The sequence below is a fragment of the Zootoca vivipara genome, chromosome 3 (assembly GCF_963506605.1).
Source record: "Zootoca vivipara chromosome 3, rZooViv1.1, whole genome shotgun sequence".
Classification (NCBI taxonomy): Eukaryota; Metazoa; Chordata; class Lepidosauria; order Squamata; family Lacertidae; genus Zootoca; species Zootoca vivipara.
Genome location: NC_083278.1, coordinates 111,521,467 through 111,545,087, shown reverse-complemented (window position 1 = coordinate 111,545,087; position 23,621 = coordinate 111,521,467).

Genomic DNA, 23,621 nt, shown 5'->3' with positions numbered 1-23,621 from the left:
GCGACTGGACTTAACAGTCAGGGGGTCCTTTACCTTTACCTTTTTTAGAACATAGCAACACAACCGTAAGAGGTACCTCCCTTGCCCTGGACATTTTTGCCTTTGCTCATCATTGGAATGTGGCCCTTGGGAGGTTGTTAATAAGGGAATATGGTCCTTGGGGTGAACTCCCACCCCCCTGGCAGCATAGACAAAGACTGCAGTCCTCAACAGGTAAGGCTGAAAGTGCACGTCAGCCCCGAGGTATGTATTTTCAAGGCTGTCTTGTATTTTATGAGTTTCAAGTCTACCAGACACCACAATGTCAAGACACTGCAGCCATTGATTTACATCCGAGCAATGAACCAAACACAGGCGGGGACCCTCTATTTTTATTGCTGACTTTGTTTGAAAAAGCAGGGAAAGGGGGAGCCGCAGCCATAAACATGAAAGAATTGCAGCAGGGTCATTGCACATTGTGGGAGCTGGAGGTGAGCGGAGGATGGATTTGCAAAGCACAGAGGGAAACGGATCAGGCTCGGCTTTCGACACTCCTCAGCTGGCATCTGAACCGGATCCAGGAGCTGCCGTTGTGGAAACGGCTTCTGTCCGGGAGCCTTGAGGGAGCGGATCACATTCTCTGAGGAGGCCACTTTGCAAGCTGGCCGGGCAATTGAGAAGACAGCCCCTGGGCAAAAAGCATTGCTGAGTCGCTCAAAGAGTTTTTAGAAGTCGGTGCTCCGCTGGGTGAAAAATAAACCATGGAGTAACCGAGAAGAGGAAAGGCTCCAGGGCTGTGTCAGCTGGCTGGGCTAGATTCTAGCCACTCTGCAAACATCTGATCTGACTGCATTGATTTGGCCCTCGTCTTCCAGAAGTTGACATTGCGGGATCCTTCCAGTATAAGATGTGAGTTGTGTGGTCCTGAGCCAGCAAGGCCTAGTCTTGGGGGCAATTGAGGGACCCAGGCCCCATCTTTGACTTCTGCAGTTAAAAAGATCTCAGGTCATAAGGCTGGAATAGATGCCTGGCCAAGACCCTGGAGAGTTGCTGCCACTTGGAAAAGACAGGGCAGGGCCTTCATGTCGATCCTTGGCTTGGTTTCTTTCCGCTATCATAGAAACTTAGGGAGCAAGGAGTCAGGCCCTTGGGGCATCTAGCTCGTGATGGTCTACAATGGCTCTCCAGGATTTCAGCCAAAAGTACTTCCCAGCCTTGCCTGGAGATGCTGAGGATTAAACCGGGAAACCTTCCACCATGCCAAGAAGATGCTCTGTAACCCTTGCTAAAAAGCATCAGCAGTTCGACTCAATATAGGGGACCCAGCCAGCAGCTGTTTTTGAAAAAGACAGATACTGGATCCAGTTCACCTCCCAGCCGAAGATTATCAGAAGCTACTCCTGATCCGAAGGGGACGGCAGAGGACAAGATGGTTGGACAGTGTTCTCGAAGCTACGAACATGAGTTTGACCAAACTGCGGGAGGCAGTGCAAGACAGGAGTGCCTGGCGTGCTATGGTCCATGGGGTCACGAAGAGTCGGACACGACTAAACGACTAAACAACAACAACAACAACAACAACTCCTGATCCATTTATCTTAGTGCTTTGCACATTCACCCTTCTTTACCATGCATCAATATGCAGTGACCCTGCATCCATTCTGTCATGTTGGCTGCTGATCTGACTTGGTATAACATATGTTACGAAGCCAAGTATTAATCTGTTCTCCTGGGTTTCGGGGCTTGGACAGAGCCTCTTTCAAGCAGGATAATTCAGATCAGGCAAAATCAAGTCAAGTCCAGGTCAAGTTAGGTTGGGTCAAGTCATGTCAGCTCCAGAAAAGGCAGGTCCCTCTAAGCAGGTCAGGACCCTAGGAAGCTCCCATTCCCCACTAAATGGTTTTTTTTAAAAAAAATGAAGCTAAGTGTTATAGCAGAACACCAGAATGTTCTCTTTCCTCAGGGTGTCTCTGGTTGACCATAGCTCCTAAGAGACTTGAAGACCAGGTTCCTCCTCCTTCAGCACACAGCCTGTAGCACTCAAAGTCTACACAGTAGAGTAACCCCAAATCTTATGCAGGGGTTCAGTTCCAAGAGTTCCATATATACACAGAAACTGCATACACTCGAACCCATGGAGACACCCAATGGCTAGTGTTTGGGGGGTAGAAAGAGCACATCCACAGCACTCCCAGACTAGGGATGCTCACCCGAGATCTCCCCAAACTTGGATTGCCCCATGAGATCTCGTGAGAGCACCCTAGAACCTTCATGCTGAATAGGCCTTGCCCCCTCCCCCCAAGCAAGGGGGAGAGCTTAAAAGCTCTTTCCACCCTGGGGAACCATCAGTGGACCTTGGGCAAAAAGAGCTTCTGAGTTCTTTGCCTTGCTTGAGATTTGACTTGTGCAATTTCAACTCGCCTTACAACTGCGTAGGGTTGAAACCGTACTAGCTAATGCATGCAAGGTGTGGGATAACTGTATTCTACCGAGAGAAGCTAGAGACATCCTGATGAGTCCTAGGACAAATTCCAGGCAGGCAAAAAACACCCAAGGAGGGAGCGAAGTAGGGTCAGTAGAGGGGGAGAATGGGAAGAGGGATGTGTTCTTGAGGACTTGATAACAGAGAATTGGAAGGCCACATTTGCTTCTGAGCCTGAGGCTCCCCACCTCTCTCTTTGGAGATGCTTCTACTGTTGTGAACTTTGAGGGGTGTTTCCATGCTGGAATTCTCTGCTTCCACAGATGTAAAGGGGAATCCTGGGAGCCACTTTTTTGTGGGAGGTGGGAATACGCTCCTCAATCTACTCTGGTAGGAAATACACCAAGGGTCTTCGTTTCACATTCCCTCACCTCCCCGCCGCACATAAACCTCTAATTGTGTTTTTTTTCTATGGCTCAGCAATCCCCAGAACCACAATCACACCAATGTAAATTATAAAGGTATAATTTAACAAAGTTTAGTGATGTTTCGACATACCAATAACAATACCCAGTGATTGATGGCCAGTAGGGGAGTATCTTACAGCAGAGATTGCAGGATGTTGCCACTTACAGGAACAGGTAAATCTTAAGTAAATAAGGAAGATAAAAATGATAACCTGAAATGAAGAAATGAACATAATAACCAAGATAAGGGAAGTCGGTGGTGCTGGTGGAGGAGGAGGAATCTCAGGTTGCAAATCACCAGATCAAATTTTTTAAAGCACACTTTCAATACCCAGAGCAACATGCCTAAGTTAAAATAAAAGTTGATCATGTGTTCTTGGTGTTCGGTCTCTCTCTCTCTCTCTCTCTCTCTCTCTCTCTCTCTCTCTCTCTCTCTCTCTCTCTCTGTCTTTGAATAGAATCAAAACAGGATACAGGAACCTGTCTTATACTGAGTCTATTTAGCTCAATATTGTCTGTATGGAAAGGCAGTGGTTCTCCAGACAGGAGAGACTTGTAAAAGCACCATTTCCACAGATTGAAGCAGGCAAACAGTAGGACAGGCTGCTCCCTCAAGCAAACTGGTCCCAAACTGGCCCCCCAAAAGAGAAAAATTTGAACTTGGCCCAGTAATAAATCGGGAGCTATCGCAGAATTTTGAGCACAAGTTTAATATGCTTGCCAGATCTCACACTTGACAGCAGTACATGAATAGTATTGGAGGCTTGTCCACTAGAGCAAATGGGGCACTGCTCCCTGAATTATCAGGAGCGGGTGCCTGGAGCTGGTCAGCAATAACTCACACCATGTCAGTGAAGTTAACTCTTTATTCAAAGAAACAAATCAGCTCAGGACGGCTCCTCTCCCAGTCTGCTGCCTCCTCTTCCTCTGATCACTCATTGTCGTGTTCCCCAGCTGGCGCCTCCCACCATTCCTCTGCATCCAGCCAGCCCATGTCACCAATCTCCACCAGTAGGGTTGCCATATGTATGGGTTGTGCCAGACACAGGATCTACCAGTCCTCACCTGCTAGTCTTCATACTCAACAGCCAGCCCAGGGACAGCATTGCCTGGCAGCTACCTCCTCCTTCACCTCTGTTTCTTTGCTGCAAGCCACTTTGAGCATGGCTTTTGTGTGTAGAAAAGCAGCATACAAATGAAAAAAAAAACACCAGCATCTCTTTGTTGCCCTTATGAAGCTCGGTAGTAGACCATGGGCTCAAAACGAGCATTAGTTGGCCCTGCCTGTCGCTGGCTCTGGCGCCCCCTACTGTTGGGCTCCCTGCCTTCTGCCCTATCAGTCCCAATGGTCACCAGCCACCACCGTTGAATAGCGCTACAGGGGAAAATCGGTTTTCTAATGCTGAGTTCTGGCTCCGCGTTGTATATATTGCTCTTCCTGAATGCAGAAGGCACTTAAAGGAAAGAAAGTTTGTGCACTATAAGCCGGATGACCTTGAGGTGATAGACTGGAGGGCTCTATGACTCTGCACACTCAGTGCTATTCAACACTCTGCCTGAAAGGGAGGATGGGAATGGATTTATTGACTTGTGACTTTGACTCAGGCCTGTGTATCAGGGTGGTTATTATGTGGAATGATTAGGCTGCAGTGTCAGGGACAAGCGAAAACTAGAACAACAAAGGACCTCCTTAACCTCTACCTGGACACGGGGCCATCTATAACAAGTTGCGCACGGCTCTGGAAAAACTAAGTATATCTCGCAGCACTCAATACCTTTTGCAGCTGTGGCAAGCAAAACAGAAATAGGAAAAGATGGATGGCGGGGGGAGGCGGATTGTAATTCAATTCTGCATAGGTTACTGTTTACCATCCTGAGTTCGGGAGGGCGTTGGGGGAAAGGCAACGTCGTTTTCATTCAAGGCGCTTGAAAAACTGGACCCAATAGCTCTTGACCTAGAAAACACCCATTCGTTATGCAGCACAATAAGGCAATGTAGTAAAGCATAGAGCAGCAAGGGACTTGCTCTGAAAAAAATCCCTGGTAGACTAGGGGTGGGCAGCAAGCAGACTGGGATCTACTGGTAGATCTCTGGGAGGATCTGCAGGAGATCAGACATTCTGGGACAATCTGTTAATGCGGAGAGTAGAAGACACCTAACTGATGTAATCAGTTCTAAACGATTTGCAAACTTTCTTAAAATTTGACTGTGGTTGTTTACATTGTATCTGTATGGACTGTTTCTCGGGAGGGATGGTGGTATATGAAGATTGTTATATTTCTTTTTAGAAACTGAAAAATAAAGTTAAGAAAGCTGGGGGCGGGGAGACAGAAATGATTTCTTACTTAACCATTACAACACACTGGCTTCCCCCAGTTCTGCAGATGATCTAAGTGACCTTGCAGGTGTATATACTGGGGCAAGTGGTCTTCCAAGTAATTTGTTGCCAAGTTGTTCTGGTCTTTCTTGAACTTAGCTGATTGGTAGCCAGTTCCTTCAGCTCCAGGGCTCTTCCTTTCTTTAAAAGGGCAAAGTGACTTAGGCTGCCCCCTCCTCTAATTTTACAAACAGCACAAGGTGCAGTTCCAAATTAACTACCCTCCGTATCCCTCCTCCTTTCATTTGACTTCACCTCTCTGTTTTCTCCTACATGTAGTATGGAGGCAAACACTCCTACCTTGCGGGAAAGTTATGAGGATTAATTGCCGAGTGCTTGTACAGCACTCTGAATATGCAAAACGCCAACACATGTTGAATGTGCCTTGCTTGTTCAGTCATCGCTCCGTCATTTCAGAGTGCAGCAAGACATAGCTCTCCTAAGAGGTAGACACTTCACTGGACCTCACATGCAAAAATGGCTCCTTTGAGACATGATTTGCTCAAGATAATCGCCCCTTCAAATGGGTCCAATTCCCACCACACCCACTAGAACTGAAGGAGAAGGATGGATTTTTGAGGGGAACCCGGAAGCTTCTTGTGCTGATTTCTGGTGGAGCCGCAAACAAGTCCTGTTGGTGACCTTTGAGTAGGGAAGCAAGAAGGCATTGTTTTCTCTTCAGCCCCGTATTCATCGCATGCAGCAATGCTTCCATTCTGCTGCAGTTCGTCTTCCACCAGAAATGACACCATTTGTCTCGCTGTGGCAAAATTATGTCGCTTATGTAACATATGTACTTATGCGAATTATGCTGTCATTGCAGCAGTCCACTCCATTCATTACAGTGCAAAGGAAGTGCAATGCAAATGAGTGTGTGTGGAGTAATCAATTACGTATGAATGTTTCTACTTACGAATGGAGCTCCGTCCGCCATCTTGGATGCAGTTTAGATAGGATTTTTTCTACTTACGAATTTTTAGGTAGGGTTGCTTCTACTTACGAATTTTTTCTCCCAATGCATTCCTATGGGATTCAACTTACACTTTTTTTTGACTTACAAATGTGTGTTTGGAACGCATTAAATTCGTAAGTAGAGGTATCAATCAATCAAATCTACCACTGTATCATTTGGGGACTGAAGCCAACAACTGTGAACACTGATCATATTTTCTGGATTGATTTCCGTTTCAGACATGGGACAAATAAGCGAACACCAGCAATTTCTACTCCCCCTTCTGCTTTCGTTGGAATGCTCCAACATCCCTGTTTTTGGTACCCAACTTTCCATCACTCTCACTTCTCTCTTTGGGAGATGGAAATATTCATGGTATATCCCAGGTAAAGGATGAAGGGCTAACTAATTTAATGGACTGACCACACAATGAATTCCTATAGAAGCTAAAAATAAAAATAGGACACTGCCTTATATCAGCTCAGACGATATGTTCATCTAGCCTGGTATTTTCTATTTGTACTCCAACTCCCATCAACCCCCAACCACCCTGGCCAATGCTTAAAGATGATACTCCAACATTCAGAAGGCACCATGTTGGCTACCCCTGATGTGAGATCATAATGGAAGCACACAATGTGAGTGTGCTTAAAAGCTTGCACTGACTGCCCATAGGTTATTGGGCCAAGCCCAATATTCCTGTATTCATTGGCGAATAATACCCCTTCTGCATTTATACGAAACTGGTCTCCCATTGTGGCAGCAACCCCGAAGGCAACCCTGTTTAGGGAAGTTTTTAATTTTTGATATTTGATCATGTTTTTAATATTCTGTTGGGAGCTGCCCAGAGTGGGAAACCCAGCCAGATGAGCGGGGTATAAATAATAAATTAGGGGGTTGGACTGGATGGCCCTTGTGGTCTCTTCCAACTCTATGATTCTATGATTCTATTATTATTATTATTACTACTACTACTACTGCTACTACTACTTTGGAACTCCTTGCCTATTGAGGAGGTTCCTTTACTATATGCTTTTCAGCTCCTGCTAAAAACATTTTTGTTTTTTTTATAAGCCTACCCAGATACTGTAGTTAGAACTTGGTGATGTTTCAGTTTATTGCTGGCTTTGATTTTTTTTCAGCTGTTTTTACTGATAATTGTATTGCTCTATTCTTTTCGTAAACTGCTTTGAGGTTGATGGTTTCTCTACAATCAAGTGGTATATACATTTTATGGAACAAAAAATAGTTTGTTTTTTTAAAAAAATGGGTCCATGATACCTGAAGAACCACCTGAATCTTTCCATCGCTTCCTGATCACTGATATTTTGGGGGGAGTCTCTGTTAGTGGCAAATTCGTGGTTCAGATTCATGGTCCTCATCCGCCAGGGTCCTTGCATTCAGTCCTGTACGTCCTATTCTGTGGAACTCCCTCCCAGCTAAGATCAGACAGGTTCCCTCCCTGTTGAACTTGACGTAGATTTAAAAATCAGCAGACATTCCGAGTAAGGTTCCCCCCCCGTTTCCATAATTTTCAGAACCGGTTTTATCGACGGTATACCCTTCTGCAACTTTGCCTTGTGTCTCTTAGGAGAGATGCAGTTAGCCCCCCCTCCCCCGATGTTTTTGAACGATGCCTCCATCAGTTGCCAGGTTGGCGAAGGCCGATGCGGAGAAACAGACGCGGGCAGCGGAAGATCCACCGCTTTTGTCGCTCGAGTTGACGCCGGGTTGTTTGGTCTGCCGGTTCGCTACCTCTCCTCAGCTGCTGCATTGTCTTCCCCTGCTTTACAACACAGTCATTATATCCCTAAACCACATTGTGATACACTGTGGCTTCTGTTTACGACTCCCCAAACTCCCACTTCATATATCAGCTGCCATAAAACCCATCAAACCGCTGGTAGTAAAATGGAGCACAGTGGTCGACGCAGGAGCCGGGCGGAATTGTGTGATACCCTACTGTGGTTAATGAGAGTGAAAATGTGGTTAGGATTTTAGTCAGCCGATGTTCATTTGCAGGGCCATTGTTGCGAGCCTTTTGTTAACCCGGACGGCTATGTATTTTCCATTGTACCAAGGAGCTGAGTGCCAAGTTTGGCAAGTTATCCGTCAATGGCAAATAAGTCAAACTGTGACCTTGAGTGATTACTGTGTTTCCTTTTTCCTTTCTTTTTCTTTTACAGAGGGGGGAAAAATGGGCCAGCAGACTAATTAATGATACGCTGAAATGCTATACTAAGATTATGAAAACATTGCTCTATTTGAAAGCCAGGCCTTGGCATTTCAACCATGCACTCAAGTATTATTTCTGCAAATCTGATCATTCCCTCCTCACCCACTCATAGAATAACCTTCGTCAGTGACAATTTTTAAAATGAGACTTTTTAATATATAAAAGTAAGATCGATTGAATTTAAAACTCTTTGACTAACCTGGAAGTCTTCTGAATATTTTAAAGTAAAAAATAAAGAAAAACCACAAGATCTATATATCTATTATCCATCATCTATCTATCTATCTATCTATCTATCTATCTATCTATCTATCTATCTATCTATCATCTATCTATCATCTATCTATCTATCATCTATCTATCATCTCTATCTGCAATTTACATAAAATGTTGCAAAATATTCATTAAAAGATAGCATTAAAAACAGATGTCAAAAGCAGTAAATATAATGAAATGATCAAAATATAAATTGTGTCCTCCCTCAAAGAGGGCATGTGTTGCGGTGAGACCTGGCAACCAAACCCTTGTGTTGTGGGTGGGTACGATTGGATAGCCACAACACCCGATTGGTAGGTCCCTTGATGCTGCGTTCAATCTGACCAATGGGACGCTAGCCAAATGGATCAAGGGACCTATATATGCCTATGCACGTGACCCTGAGCTTTCTCTCTTGGTCAGTGCATTGGAACAGCCGCCCACATCTCCCTATTTTTAGGGCTTGCGCGCTTGACCTTGCTATGCCATCGTGTTTCGTCTGTTGTTGGGACAGGGGCACGGCAGGAATTTTCCCCACTTGGCTGATTGGCTGGTGCCATTTGGGTTTCGCCTGCCATGTAGCAAATCGTCACAACTTGTAAGGTTGCGGGTAGGCTCTGGTTCAGGAGATAGGGATGGGGGAACGCTCACGCCATCCCTATGTGAAGGGTATTCCGTTAAAGGAATCCAGGGACTCAATGGTTTGGTCAACCCTGTGAGGGGGTTGTGCCTGTGCCTGAGTCCAGGGGGACATCTGAGTGGTGGACATAGCATGTCCCCAGCTTTCAGCCTATCTAGGTGTTCACCCTAGGCTGACCTATGGTTGGAGCCCTGGGTCAGCGCTACCTGCAAGGGTTCAGGGAGCTAGTCGAACCAGAGCCTATGCAACCACTCACTTGCTGTAATCAATAAAGTTGTGGCCTAAATTCTGCCAAAAACCAAACCAAAAATTTGAGTTTTGTGTAAATTTATTCAAGGGGGAGGTTTAAAGTTCTGAACACACAAATAAAAACCATCAGATTTTTTTAAAATAAAAAATAAACCCCAAAGGTAGAGTGGTACGTCTGGATATGTACCTGATCCATTCCGGGGTGCCGTTCGCGCCCTGAAAAGTACGCATCCAGAGCGGTGCTTTTGAGCATGCGTGAAGCATGCAGAATGCTTCTGCGCATGCACGCGCGGCGGAACCCAAAGTAAACACTTCCAGGTCCGCCACGTTCTTAAGTTGAAAATATGCAACCTGCAGCTAACGCAACCCGAGGTATGACTGTACCTAATAAAATATATATCTGGGTAGGGTTGCCCAAAGAAAAAAAGTTTTTGTTGTTTAGTCATTTAGTCGTGTCCGACTCTTCGTGACCCCATGGACCAGAGCATGCCAGGCACTCCTGTCTTGCATTGCCTCCCGCAGTTTGGTCAGACTCATGTTGGTAGCTTCGAGAACACTGTCTAACCATCTCATCCTCTGTTGTCCCCTTCTCCTTGTGCCCTCCATCTTTCCCAGCATCAGGGTCTTTTCCAGGGAGTATTTTCCAGGGAGTCTTCTCTTCTCATGAGGTGGCCAAAGTCTTGGAGCCTCAGCTTCCCGATTTCCTTCAGAATGGATAAGTTTGATCTTCTTGCAGTCCATGAGACTCTCAAGAGTCTCCTACGTCACTCCTACATCTTGTAATCTGAGCTTCTACCCTCTGCACTTTCTGTTCGGAGAGTTTCTGAGCTCTTCGTGAATCTGTTAACCCTCCCTCTCCCAGTGTTCCTTCTCCTAGATGTTCCCCATCCAGTATTTCTCAGCTTCTGCCTTCTGACTGATGCCCCTCTGCAAATCGCTATTCCAAATCTATAACTGTCCTCCTGCTCCTGCGGAGTTTCAGGATCAGGGGGAGGGGTTTGCTCCCACCATTCCTCCTCAGTTCTCGACTCCGAGTATATCTCAGCAGCCATCCTCAGCATGGTCCTTGAAAGGTGGGATTTGCCCATGGAGGAGGTGTGCCAGGGGTGTGTCACATCCATAGCGGAGGAGATGACAGTGGGGCATTTTGTAGAACATCCCCATCTGGCCCTGCACTCAAGACAAGAGCACACCCACATTGACTTCAGTGTGTCTACTCTGTGTTTGACTGGTTTTGGATATCGCCACACCCCCTTGAAGTTAACACTGCAAGCGTATGTATACCTCCCTGGGGATAAGCGCCACCGAACACCGTGACGCTTTCTACCCCTGCCTCTCTGCCACCCAAAGAGGCCACCTCACTAGTCCTCGGACCTCCTCACTACCCAACAAGTTGAGGATAGACCCAACATTAGATATTGCCAAAGCTCAAATTTTCAGTTTCAGTGGTGCTGACCTTTAAAGCCCTAAACGGCCTCGGTCCTGTATACCTGAAGGGACGTCTCCACCCCCATCGTTCAGCCTGGACACTGAGATCTAGCGCCCAGGGCCTTCTGGTGGTTCCTTTACCATGAGAAGCGAGGTTACAGGGAACCAGGCAGAGGGCCTTCTCGGTAGTGGCGCCCACCCTGTGGAACGCCCATTGGATGTCAAGGAAATAAGCAACTATCTGACTTTTAGAAGACATCTGAAGGCAGCCCTGTTTAGGAAAGTTTTTAATATTTAATGCTGTATTGTTTTTAACATTTGATTGGGAGCCGCCTAGAGTGGCTGGGGAAACTCAGCCAGATGGGCAGGGTATAGATAGATAGATAGATGATAGATAGATAGATAGATAGATAGATATTATTATTTATGGAGTTCAGGACCATTTATAGATCTGAGAAATCTATATCTATCTGTCTATATCTATCTATCTATCTATCTATCTATCTATCTATCTATCTATCTATCATCTATCTATCTATCTATCTATCATCTGTCAATCTATCTGCGACTTACTCTGGTCTGTCATTTCCTAGGTGAAATCAACCACAAACTTAATAAGCACATCCTTTTTAAAGTTTTGAGCAATTCTTCTGCATCATGCAATTTAATAAAACGTTTGGTTCATCATCTTTAAACCCTGTAAAAGAGCAAAAAGAAAAGAAAAGCGGTGTGTGTGTGTGTGTGTGTGTAAAAGAGAGAGAGAATCTAAAGCATTAACAAAAATAAATAAAACATTCTCAGAAACCCCCCGAACCAAAGCAACTTCATACATTTATAATAACCAGAATCCCAGGTTTCTCACATGAAAGAGACTTCAGAGTGGTACAAGGCTTTGGGATGATAGCCTTGGGAGAGTGGATGGTCTGCTGTATTATGTACATGTATCACAGCTTTGTAATGGTCCCAAAGATTAGGAACCACAATGTATTAGGTCTAAATATTTCTTTCAAATTAAGCCTCTGTTCCGTTAAACCCCAAATCTCCCCTGAATATTATAGCAATAGCATAATAGGTGTCCTGTTCTATTTGTCTGACAAAGAGAAAAGAGTCTTTTTCTTTTTTTACAAAAAGAAAAGTTAAACCCAAACACTAAACTACCTGGTTTTTTTATATTATTTTTTAAAAAAAGAATAAGAGACCGCAGCAATAACTCCAAACTTCAAAGGTCTAACTTCAAAAGATGTCTTGCATTCTGCTTTGTGGGATGGCAACGTACGCACACACATACAGTTTCTCCTCTCCCTCCCTCCCCTCCCCGTTTTTTTCCACCACTAAATGCCTTAATAATGAGCTTGGTTTCAGATTTTGTGAATTGGAGCCAAGTAAGTCTGTTTTATTATATTTGCTGGGAAATGAACTAGCTCAGGGTAATTAGGAAAGCAATTTTATTAGCTTCTATTTCATAAAGATTGTTTTTTAATCAGAGTCAGAACTTACTAGAAATCATTATTTCATTTTTTTCCCCTTCCCTTCCCTTCCCTGCCCCCTCCCCCTTTTAAAATTGCTTGGCTTGTTCCTGTGGCATATGGCTCCATAGATCTTAACCCATGGAGAGGGCTCTGCATCGAAAAACTGGGCTATCGTGATTAAGCCATAATCATGCAATAAAATCACCCTCATGTGGTACTGCTGTGAATAACGGGGCAGAAGCTGTGGTTTTCAAAGCCCGGGCAATACCAAAATTATGAATTTGCTTTTCTTAGCTTCTAAAACTAAACCTGTCTCGCTTAGACCATGGATAGTTTGGGACAAGCTTTTGCATTCCCGGTCTTTATGACGAGCCCTTTCTCAATAATGCTATCTATGTGGCTGCAACATTGAGGCCTCCTGAGGCCACATTCCCACCATGCGTTTAAAGAACGATGAGACGATATCATCTTGGGGCCCATGATTCTGGGAAACATGGAAGGAAGTCATAGCAACAGCTCTGACGATTCGAGAAACATTCACACTGTCATATTTCAAGCACTATGATACCACTTTAAAAAGTCATGGCTTCCCCCAAAGAATTCTGGGAGATGTAGTTTGTGAAGGGTACTGAGAGTTGCTAGGAGACCCCAATTCCCCTTGCAGAGTTACCTTTCTCAGAGTGGTTTAACAGCCAATCCTTCTTTCCAGGAAACTGGAGAACTGTAGCTCCATGTGGGGAATTGGGGTCTCCTGACAAACTTCAGAGCCCTTAACAGACTGCAACTCTCAGGATTCTTTCAGGGAAACTGTGACTATTTAAAGTGGTGTCATAGTGCTTTAAATGTATGGTGAGAATGTGGCCTTTGTTGAGAAAAAATGTAATGATGAACACGACAGAAGTATTTTAATGCTGTGCATGGCACGAAGAAAATGGTATGGCCCAGCTATGCCCCTATCTGGACAGGGATAACCTAACCCAGGGGTCCCGAAACTTACCTCGCCGAGGGCCGGTGCCGCCAGCGCCGATCGTGCTGTGGGCCGGAGCGTGCAGGAGTGCACACCCATACATATGTGCACCCGTGAATTCCGGTGCACTTCCGGGTTGCCAGAACACCGGAAATAGCTTGTGCGCATGTGCATAGGCCTCCTCCAGCCCAGAAGTGCACCGGAAATTATGCTTGCACATGCACACAAGCTATTTCCAACGCTCCAACAACCTGGAAGTGGGCAGCCGCGCTGCGCTGCACTGTTAAGAGTGGGCGGCGGCAGCGGGGGTTGCCTTGTGGGCTGCATCCGGCCCCCGGGCCTTAGTTTGGGGAAGCCTGGCCTAACCACTGCTGTTTATGCTCTGGTAACCTCGAGGTTAGATTACGGCAACACGTTATACATAGGGCTGCCTCTAGAGACGGTTTGGAAACTTCAGGTGGTGCAGAATATGGGAATCACTGTTTCTTGGACTAATTGCATATGTGAGCCCAGCCAATCAGGAATCCTGCATTGAATGGGATTACATCCCATAACCAGATTTCAGCCAATCAGATGATGTCTCTAAGGACTAAGCCAACTGAGTTATAAACCTGTCAAGATTTCATTTATTTTACTTGTAATGTTTAATGCTGTTTAATATAAAAATAAACACATATCTAAGACATTTCCACAAATATACAGTCCATGGCATGGAATGAAATTTCCTTTTTTTTTAAAAAAAAAGGGTAGAAAGAGAACAAAGCTGCATGTCCTAAATAAAACTGAGGAGTGTGTGAAATAGGGAATTAAAAATTAAGAGGAATTCTCTGCACCACGCAAGAGCTCAGCAACTATGGAGGAAATGGAAGCAATTGTGGATGCAAGGGGTGTTGTGTGTGTGTGTGTGCGAGCATCCACACACATCCAAGGCTTTCATTTTGCTACTCGAATTTCTTTTCTTTTGTGGGGAAGCGAAGAAGGAGTGCAGGAAATTGCCAATGTTTCATCACGTTCGTCCCGATGGCGCAGGTGACACTCTGATCAGGTGCACGTACATAACCGCTTCCCAAACTAATCACCATTTTGAATAATTTCAGCCCTGCAAACTTGCAGCTTCAACTTATTCTCTGCGAACGACTCATAAATCTTAAGCCGGGGATGTGAATCAAGATGGGGAAAAGCACAGGCTCGGGAGCTCGCCGGATTTATTCAACTTTAGTCTTTATTTATCGACATAAAACTGCATTATTGGTTGTAACATCCAAACAAAAGGAAACAGATTGCAAGGCTCCATTAATGCCTTCCCAGAAGGGAAATCGAGAGTTTCTCCTGGGCTTCTCACTCTCTCCTTTGTAATATTAAGATGATGTCATAAACTCATAATTACTTTGCCATGCTCTGATGTACTCTTATGCTGCCTTGTTGGGAGACGCTGATTTCCATGCTGGCCAAATGTTAATGAACATCGTGTGCAGGTGGAAAACAGGAGATCAGTCTTTGGTGGCTTGCAATTTGAGGAACCCCAACATTTTTTACTTCGCTTTATTGTGACAGGCTTCTCTGTGCACAAACTCACACAGATGTTTTATGGTTTACTGCATCCTTATTAAAATAAAATAAAATCTTTTCATTAATGATCAGACGTTGAAGGTTTTCTGCCGAACGGAGACAGGGAAGGCGAATGTCGAGGTTTTCATTCCTTGGCTGAAAATTTCTTACTGCCACTTTCCATTGTGCCTAAACTGAAAGTATTTTTGGTAGTGTCTAGAGATGTTTGGAAAGTTTGGAAAACTCAGCAGTGGCCAGAGGATTGGAGAAGATCAGACTACATCTCAATCCCAAAGAAGGGCAGTGCCAAAGAATGCTCCAACTACCGCACAATTGCGCTCATTTCACATGCTAGCAAGGTTATGCTTAAAATTCCACAAGGCAGGCTTAAGCAGTATGTGGACCAAGAACTCCCAGAAATACAAGCTGGATTTCGAAGGGGCAGAGGAACCAGAGACCGAATTGCAAACATGCACTGGATTATGTGGATGCTAGAGAGTTCCAGAAAAAAATCTACTTCTGCTTCATTGACTACGCAAAAGCATTTGACTGTGTCAACCACAACAAACTATGGCAGGTTCTTAAAGAAATGGGAGTGCCTGATCACCTCATCTGTCTCTGAGAAATCTCTATGTGGGACAAGAAGCTACAGTTAGAACTGGATATGGAACAACTGATTGGTTCAAAATTGGGAAAGGAGTACGAAAAGGCTGTATATTGTCTCCCTGCTTATTTAACTTATATGCAGAATTCATCATGAGAAAGGCTGCACTGGATGAATCCCAAAATGGAATTAAGATTGCCGGAAGAAAAATCAACATCCACAGATATGCTGATGACACAACCTTGATGGCAGAAAGTGAGGAGGAATTCAAGAACCTTTTAATGAGGGTGAAAGAGGACAGCGCAAAATATGGTCTGAAGCTCAACATCAAAAAAACTAAGATCATGACCACTGGTCCCATCACCTCCTGGCAAATAGAAAGGAAAGAAATGTAGGCAGTGAGAGATTTTACTTTCTTGGGTTCCATGATCACTGCAGATGGTGACAGCAGTCACGAAATTAAAAGACGCCTGCTTCTTGGGAGAAAAGCAATGACAAACCTAGACAGCATCTTTAAAAGCAGAGACATCACCTTGCCGACAACGTCCGTATAGTTAAAGGTTTTCCCAGTAGTGATGTATGGAAGTGAGAGCTGGACCATAAAGAAGGCTGATCACTGAAGAATTGATGCTTTTGAATTATGGTGCTGGAGGAGACTCTTGAGAGTCCCATGGACTGCAAGAAGATCAAACCTATCCATTCTGAAGGAAATCAGCCCTGAGTGCTCACTGGAAGGACAGATTGTGAAGCTGAGGCTCCAATACTTTGGCCACCTCATGAGAAGAGAAGAATCCTTGGAAAAGACCCTGATGTTGGGAAAGATGGAGGGCACAAGGAGAAGGGGACAACAGAGGACAAGATGGTTGGACAGTGTTCTCGAAGCTATGAACGCTACGAACATGAGTTTGTCCAAACTGCGGGAGGCAGTGCAAGACAGGAGTGCCTGGCGTGCTATGGTTCATGGGGTCACGAAGAGTCGGACACGACTAAATGACTAAACAACAACAATATAATAAAACTCTGTAAAAACCAGGCACAGAGTTTGAAGCGCCTTAGTCATGAGGATCATGATGGCAGCTGTAGTCCGGCCACATCTGGAGGGCCAAAGGTTGGCCATCCTTGCAGCAGGAGACAAGATCTGGTCATCTTCCCCAACAGTGTATATCACCCTTTTCCAGTGTTTACGTTCAGGGGTTCCCTCTCCCCCCCTCCACTGGTAACTTGGAGGAAAGGTGCTGAATGCCAAACAAATCACAGCCCACTCATTTCTGTTCCGCAAGGGGAAACAAAGAGACAAAATTCATTAGATCAATTCTTCATTCGTAATTACAATATTTGCTCAGCTGTCCTTCAAGCCTCATCCTTAATAGGCAAGAGCATTACAAAATAAAAATCCATTCTCAAACAAACCCCATGCTACTTTCAATCGAGACAGGGTTATTATTACCATAAAACATTTCTATAGCACTGTAAATTTACATGACGCCTTCTGTAAGATTGGCCATGCTACAAATTTCTCATCTATTCCCACTCACCATTATCCAAACACAGATCCTGACGGCGTACTTTTAGAACCCAAATTCTCAAGTTTCCCAAAATGCCTCCACGCACACAGACACACGAGCAGAAATTCAGATCCTCCCATTGTTGACGGTCCATCTGTCTATGTGGACTGGACACAGCTCTGCATGGTTTCAGGTGGGGGGGGCATCCTCAGTCATACCTGGAGATGCTGGGTATTGACCATGGGATCTTCTGCATGCAAATCAGGTGCTGTACCCCTGAGCTATGTCCCTTCCGCCCGCTAGACTTCAGATTCAATTTATACACTGGTACCTTGGTTTCCGAATGGCTTAGTTGCTGAACAAATTAGCTCCCAAATGCCGCAAACCCAGAAGTAAGTGTTCCAAGAATTTGTGAAAGTTTTTCGGAAGCCGAACTTCCAACATGGCTTCTGCTTCAGCCAATCGGAAACTGCGCCTTGGTTTTCGAACGGTTTCGAGAGTCGAACAGACTCCCAAAACAGATTAAGTTCAAGAACCAAGGTACCAGTGTATATAGAAGAAACGTAAATATGAATCTGGTCACATGTGAGCTGCCCAGGATTCAGTCAGTGGCGTGTGGCGAATTTTTTTCGTAGGGGAACCAGTTTCAGCCAGAGGCACCAGCTTTGCAAGGGTGATCTCCCCCAATGCCATGCATGTGACGTCTTGACATCCTGAAATTGTGCGCATTAGCGTCACGCCTCCCTCCCTAAACTGGGCAGAAGCTTTCGTGTCACTTGTGCATGAACCTCTTTGAAAAGTGCAGTGGGCTGACCATTCGTGGTGCATGGCCTCTCCCATCCATCTTCTCACCACACATGTTAGCAACACTGCTTGCATTGGTGAAGATCCTCTTGGCAACCACTCTGTCACCCCAAAATACTGTGGAAGCTGTGTCATTCCAGTGCATTCTGGGGGGAAACGGTAGCTGCCCCTGGTGACCAACACTCTTTTTTTTTTTTAAAGCAACTGCTATTTTTATATGGGGTGGGTACATGGGGTCCATCAAATCACTGACATGGCCTTCCTCAACTTCACAGCCTTCAGGTAGTCTGTTTGAGTGAGGACCATTTTCACTCAGCCTTACAAGGACCTCTCTATGTTGGGATGTCAAAGGCCCTGGAAGATTTCACTGCAGATTTTTGCCGCTTTCCGTTCCAGCCCTAGTTTTTAGCAGCATTCTGTTTTAATCTCCCTTTGACCTAGGAAAGCTGTCTTTTCAGATTGCTCGAATCAGAATAGTAATATGTATCGGTGAATCTCTTTATCATTATGATGATGTGTCAGTCACTCTGACACTGTTTGACTTATCAGAGAGTGAAAACTTAATCACGCGCCATAGAGGGAAATGGTTTCGGATGGAGAATTGTACATTTCACTTGCTCATTTAAAGATTTAGCCAGCCGCATTAATGCAAAATATACAACGGGAGTCCTCTTGCCTCCAATCGGAGGTTACAAGAGTGTAATAAATATTATGTCCTCCCATCATGCAATTAAAATTTTCCACCTCGTTTCACCATGCAAAACACTCCAATGTTGTCAATCATTTTGAAACACGATTTTCTGACATCATATAATTTCACTTCATTTCCCCCCCGACAGACATCATACCAGGAAATTATATAAGGAAGGCTCCCATTATATCTTTACGCTCCCACCCCGATATAGACATTTGTGTACATTTTCAGTCATCTCTGACAATAAACTTACAAAGGCAGGTGGTGGTGGTGGAGGAGGAGGAGAGAGAGAGAGAAAGCATCAGTGAAACGTGTTGGTGTAGGAAGTTCTAGTTATTCTGTCCAAAACCAGCGACTTTTAGTTTTGGAGTTAGGGAAATGCCACCCATGTAAATGGATGGACCATAGAATCATAGAGTTGGAAGAGACCACGAGGGCCATCCAGTCCAACCCCCTGCCAAGCAGGAAACACCATCAAAGCATTCCTGACATATGGCTGACAAGCCTCTGTTTAAAGACCTCCAAAGGAGGAGACTCCACCACACTCCTTGGCAGCAAATTCCACTGTCAAACAGCTCTTACTGTCAGGAAGTTCTTCCTAATGTTTAGGCGGAATCTTCTTTCTTGTAGTTTGAATCCACTGACCAATAAGGTTGCTGTTTGAAAGTGTCACCACCTGTGAAGTGGGCCTCCAACAATTCTCCTTCTCCTCCTCCTCCTCCTCCTCCTCCTCCTCCTCCTCCTCCTCCTCCTCCTCCTCCTCCTCCTCCTCCTCCTCCTCTCTTCTTCTTCTTCTTCTTCTTCTTCTTCTTCTTCTTCTTCTTCTTCTTCTTCTTCTTCTTCTCCGTAAGTGACAGTGGAGGCCAATTCTGGATCCACACATCCTTCCCCAGTGGGGACATTGGTTTCCAGGCGGGAGTTGTTCACGGTGTGGATTTGCCAAGCGTGCCTTCCTCTTAGCATGTTTCTCCCTTGCGCCCTGAGATCGAGTTTCTTCAAAGCCCATGACACCTTTGGTAAAGGCTGTTCTCCAACTGGAGCGCTCGCAGGCCAGTGTTTCCCAGTTGTCAGTGTTTATACTACATTTTTTGAGATTTGCCTTGAGACAGTCTTTAAACCTCTTTTGTTGACCACCGGCATTATGCTTTCCATTTCTAAGTTCAGTTGCTTTGGAAGACGATCATCAGGCATCTGCACTGTTGCTGTTTGAAAGTAATGGAAAGTGGATTAATCTGTTCCAGACGGGTTCACGGAGTACTCAAACTGAAGCGCACTTAACCCGAAGTATGAGTGTAATTGATTCCGGAAGTCCGTACTTAACCTGAAGCGTACTTAACCTGAAGCGAACTTTCCCATTGAAAGTAATGGAAAGTGGATTAATCCACTGTGGTTTAGACCACAGCGACACCTGAGGGACTCCAGGTGGAAGGGACATGATCTCCTACACCACCTGTTGCTAGGTCATCATGGGTGAATTAGAGCAAATGGGGAGGCAACTCCACATGTTGTTAGAGTCCAACTCTCATCATCCCCAGGCAAAATTGCCCCCCACACTCACCCCATCAATTTGGGGGTAGGGCATGAGGCACATATGGGGTGAAGATGGGGAAGCCCCATTGCACAAGTTGCACAGGACTTCAGCTGGAAGTGGTGTCCAAACTTTTTTCAAAGAGGGCCAGATTTGATGAAGTGAAGGGCTGTGAGGTCCGACCAAAGACCTTTTTTTAGGGTAAGAGTTGAGGAATTTTTTTAGGATTTTACCCCAGGAAATGAACTGCCACAGGTGCTGGATTACACTGACTGGTAGGCCGGATTAGGCCCATGAAATGGACTTTGAACATGCCTGAAGGATGGGTTAGGTGGATCCTACCTACTATGCATATTTAAAATATGTTTCTTTCTCTCTCTCTCTCTCTCTCTCTCTCTCTCTCTCTGAACCATTAGCTGCCTTGCAGAGGGGTAAACATATGTTTGCAACATTGGGTGGGTGGGTGAATCCTTAGAATCATTGAAAAAGGCACCTAATTTCCTTCATGTATGTATCCATATATTATCCCTTGCATAGATGAGATTATTCAAATGTAACATGGTTATATATTTGCCTAATCCCTGCAGTAGTTTATCAAGATTTCTTTGTTTACGCCAGCTGCTTTCTTGAAATGTTTTGATGCTGCCTATTTTTCAGGACCGGGTCTGTGCTGCACACACTCCAGCTGAAATATTAAGTGTTTGCCGTCCCTCTCCGCAGACACGGGGCCAGTTATTATGATCTATCATTCCAAAACCCACATATTAGAGGCAAAGACTCCACTAGCCCTTGAAGAGCAAGAGGCATTAGGGTCCAAAGAGTCTCGTTCATCTTGTCAATAATCCACAGCCCAGCACGATTCGCCGGGTTTCCTTTCGTCCGCCTCGGTCTTGTGGCATTTTATTAAGCAAGGAATTAATTCACCAAAGATACATTCGGAGGTTGCGTCGGGAAGGTTGAGGCAAGCAAGCAAACAATAGGAAAGGAATCTGATTTCCCAAATGGTACCTGCCCAGGAATCCGATTTCCCAAATGGTACCTGCCCAGTCTTGACCAAAGATACTTTGCCGCCTGGAGTGCAGTCCTAATAATGGCACCTTCCCGGCCCCCACTTCTAAGGCCAGCAGGACTTCATAGCCTTCCTGAGCCATGGGGATAGTAGGATCGGTAAATTCCCATTTCTCAGATTCTCATTTTTTTCTTGTTTATTTTAATCAAACTTATGCACCGTATGATTGTAAACAACAACAACCACCTCAAAGCTGTTTGCAGGGGAAAAAATATCAGTAAGAAAAAAAATGGACAACAATAATATACGGCTTTCAAAAAGTTAAAACAGCAATCGACTAAAAACAGATTAAAACTTGCACCAGCTTTCTAAACATCTGGGTAGGCCTGTCTAAACAAAACTGTTTTTAGCAGATGTTTAGAAAGCCTGTGCTAAATTTTCCAGACCCCCCCCCCCAATTAAAAATTGCTATCTCCTATTATTATTAGGTCCCAAGGCAGGTTACAACTATATATATATATATATATGTGTGTGTGTGTGTGTGTGTGTGTATATATATATATATATATATATATATATATATATATACACACACACACACACACACACAATATTAAAAGCAGTTTGCGATCAGGAGAATAGGCTGGGACCATATAATATCTGCACCTCTCAGGTATCTCAGACCACTCTGTGCTTTAAACTACATAATGAAGGTGCTAATCACCCCATCCAGAACAAGCTATCTCCCCATCCTCCAGACATGAGCAACCAGGACAGACAACGCCTAGACCAAGTCTAGTCACCAACCCTCTTAATCAGACCCAAGGTCTATCTCAGGGGTCGGCAACCTAAGACCCATGGGCCACCAGTGGCCCACGGGGGTCGTTTAACCACCCCCCCCAAGCTGCTCCCAAACTGAGCCACCCGCTCAGCGAGTCCCCGCATGATGTGCTAAACCAGCGCAGCGCAGTGCGGGGACTCACTTCCGCGGCACCAGAAATCATGTCTGCCACGCCGAAAAATGCGTCTGCGCGCACGCACGATCCAGCCCACAGAGGGATCTCTGCTGGAGTGAACTGGCCCAGGTGAGGTAAACCTTGCCGACCCCTGATCTAATTCAATCTGAAGTAGTTTCCTATGTTCCTATTTTTAAAAGTAAAAAAAAAAGAATAAGGAGGAAATGAACAGGAAGAAAGGATATCTGATAGAACAAGTGAATGGGGCATTTCAGGAGGTGTTGGGGGCCACATAAATTGAAGTTGGGAGCTGCAGATTGACCATTTGTGGTGTTGGGAGAAAGGTTGACCCCCATGATCCAGATATTGATCCACCCTCTACAAAACAGTTATGTTAAATCAAGTTAAATGCGGTTGCTATGTATCATCTGGTTTGGAACCCACTCTTAGCACACAATGGTCCTAGTGAAGGCACCTCGAAAATAAAGACATGCAGATTGTCAAAGTTTCTTCTTCCCAAAGCTGCCTCTCCTTTGTGTTGTTTCACAATCCGGGAATGCCTGCTAAACAAGAAGTGCTCAGAATGGCAGGGCTGCGACAGCCAGCACATCGGGTGACAAAGATTACTGTCACCCAAGCTCATCAGTTAATTCATCTATTTCATTTCTCAGTAGCCTAGCAACAGCCAATTAAAGGGAAGGCATTTCCCCATGTGATGATGGGGCCTGGCATTTTCCACAATGCTTTCCTAACTGCAAATGGAGGGTGGCTTAATATCTGAACTCATGAGATCGTTTGGGTTTTAGGGTCAGAATTCCAGGGTGCAGCTGTTCTAATCTGCATGTCAGTAAGTTCTTCGACCGAATGTCCTCCATATGTTGTTGGACTCCAACTCCAACCAGCCCACATGGTCAATGGACAGCGATGATGAGAGATGTAGTCCACCAGTTGGGATAGCTAAGTCAGTAGAACATTAGACTTTTAACCTCAGGGCCGTGGGTTCGAGCCCCACGTTGGCCAAAAGTTTCCTGCATTCCTGTTTGGACTAGAAGACCCTCCTGGTCCCTCCCAACTCTTCTATGATTCTATGAAGAACACAGGGTGAGGGAAGATCTACATCAGAAACAAGGCGGGGGGATCTACTGCCCCACCAGACTGGGGAAAGCTGTTTTACTTAATGACTAATGGAAAAGCAACAGAGCTCCCAGCTTCTACAATGTCAGGGTTTGAAGTTGGCTCTGTCATTCTGCAATTGACTTTCCCCATCCCTACCTTCGGAAATTCATGGAGGAGGCTATCATGATAACTTGGCTGTGCCTCTACTGCAGCCAATTGCTGGAAACCACAGGAGGGGAGAGAGTGCTGTTGTGCTGAAATCCTACTTGTGGATTTCTGCTTGTGGCCAGACACTGTGAAAACAGGATGCTGGACTAGATGGGCCATTGGCCTGATTCAGAAGGCTCTTCTTACTCTATTACATTTGTACCTTGGCTCCCAAACGCCTTGGGAGTCAAACATTTCGGTTACCGAA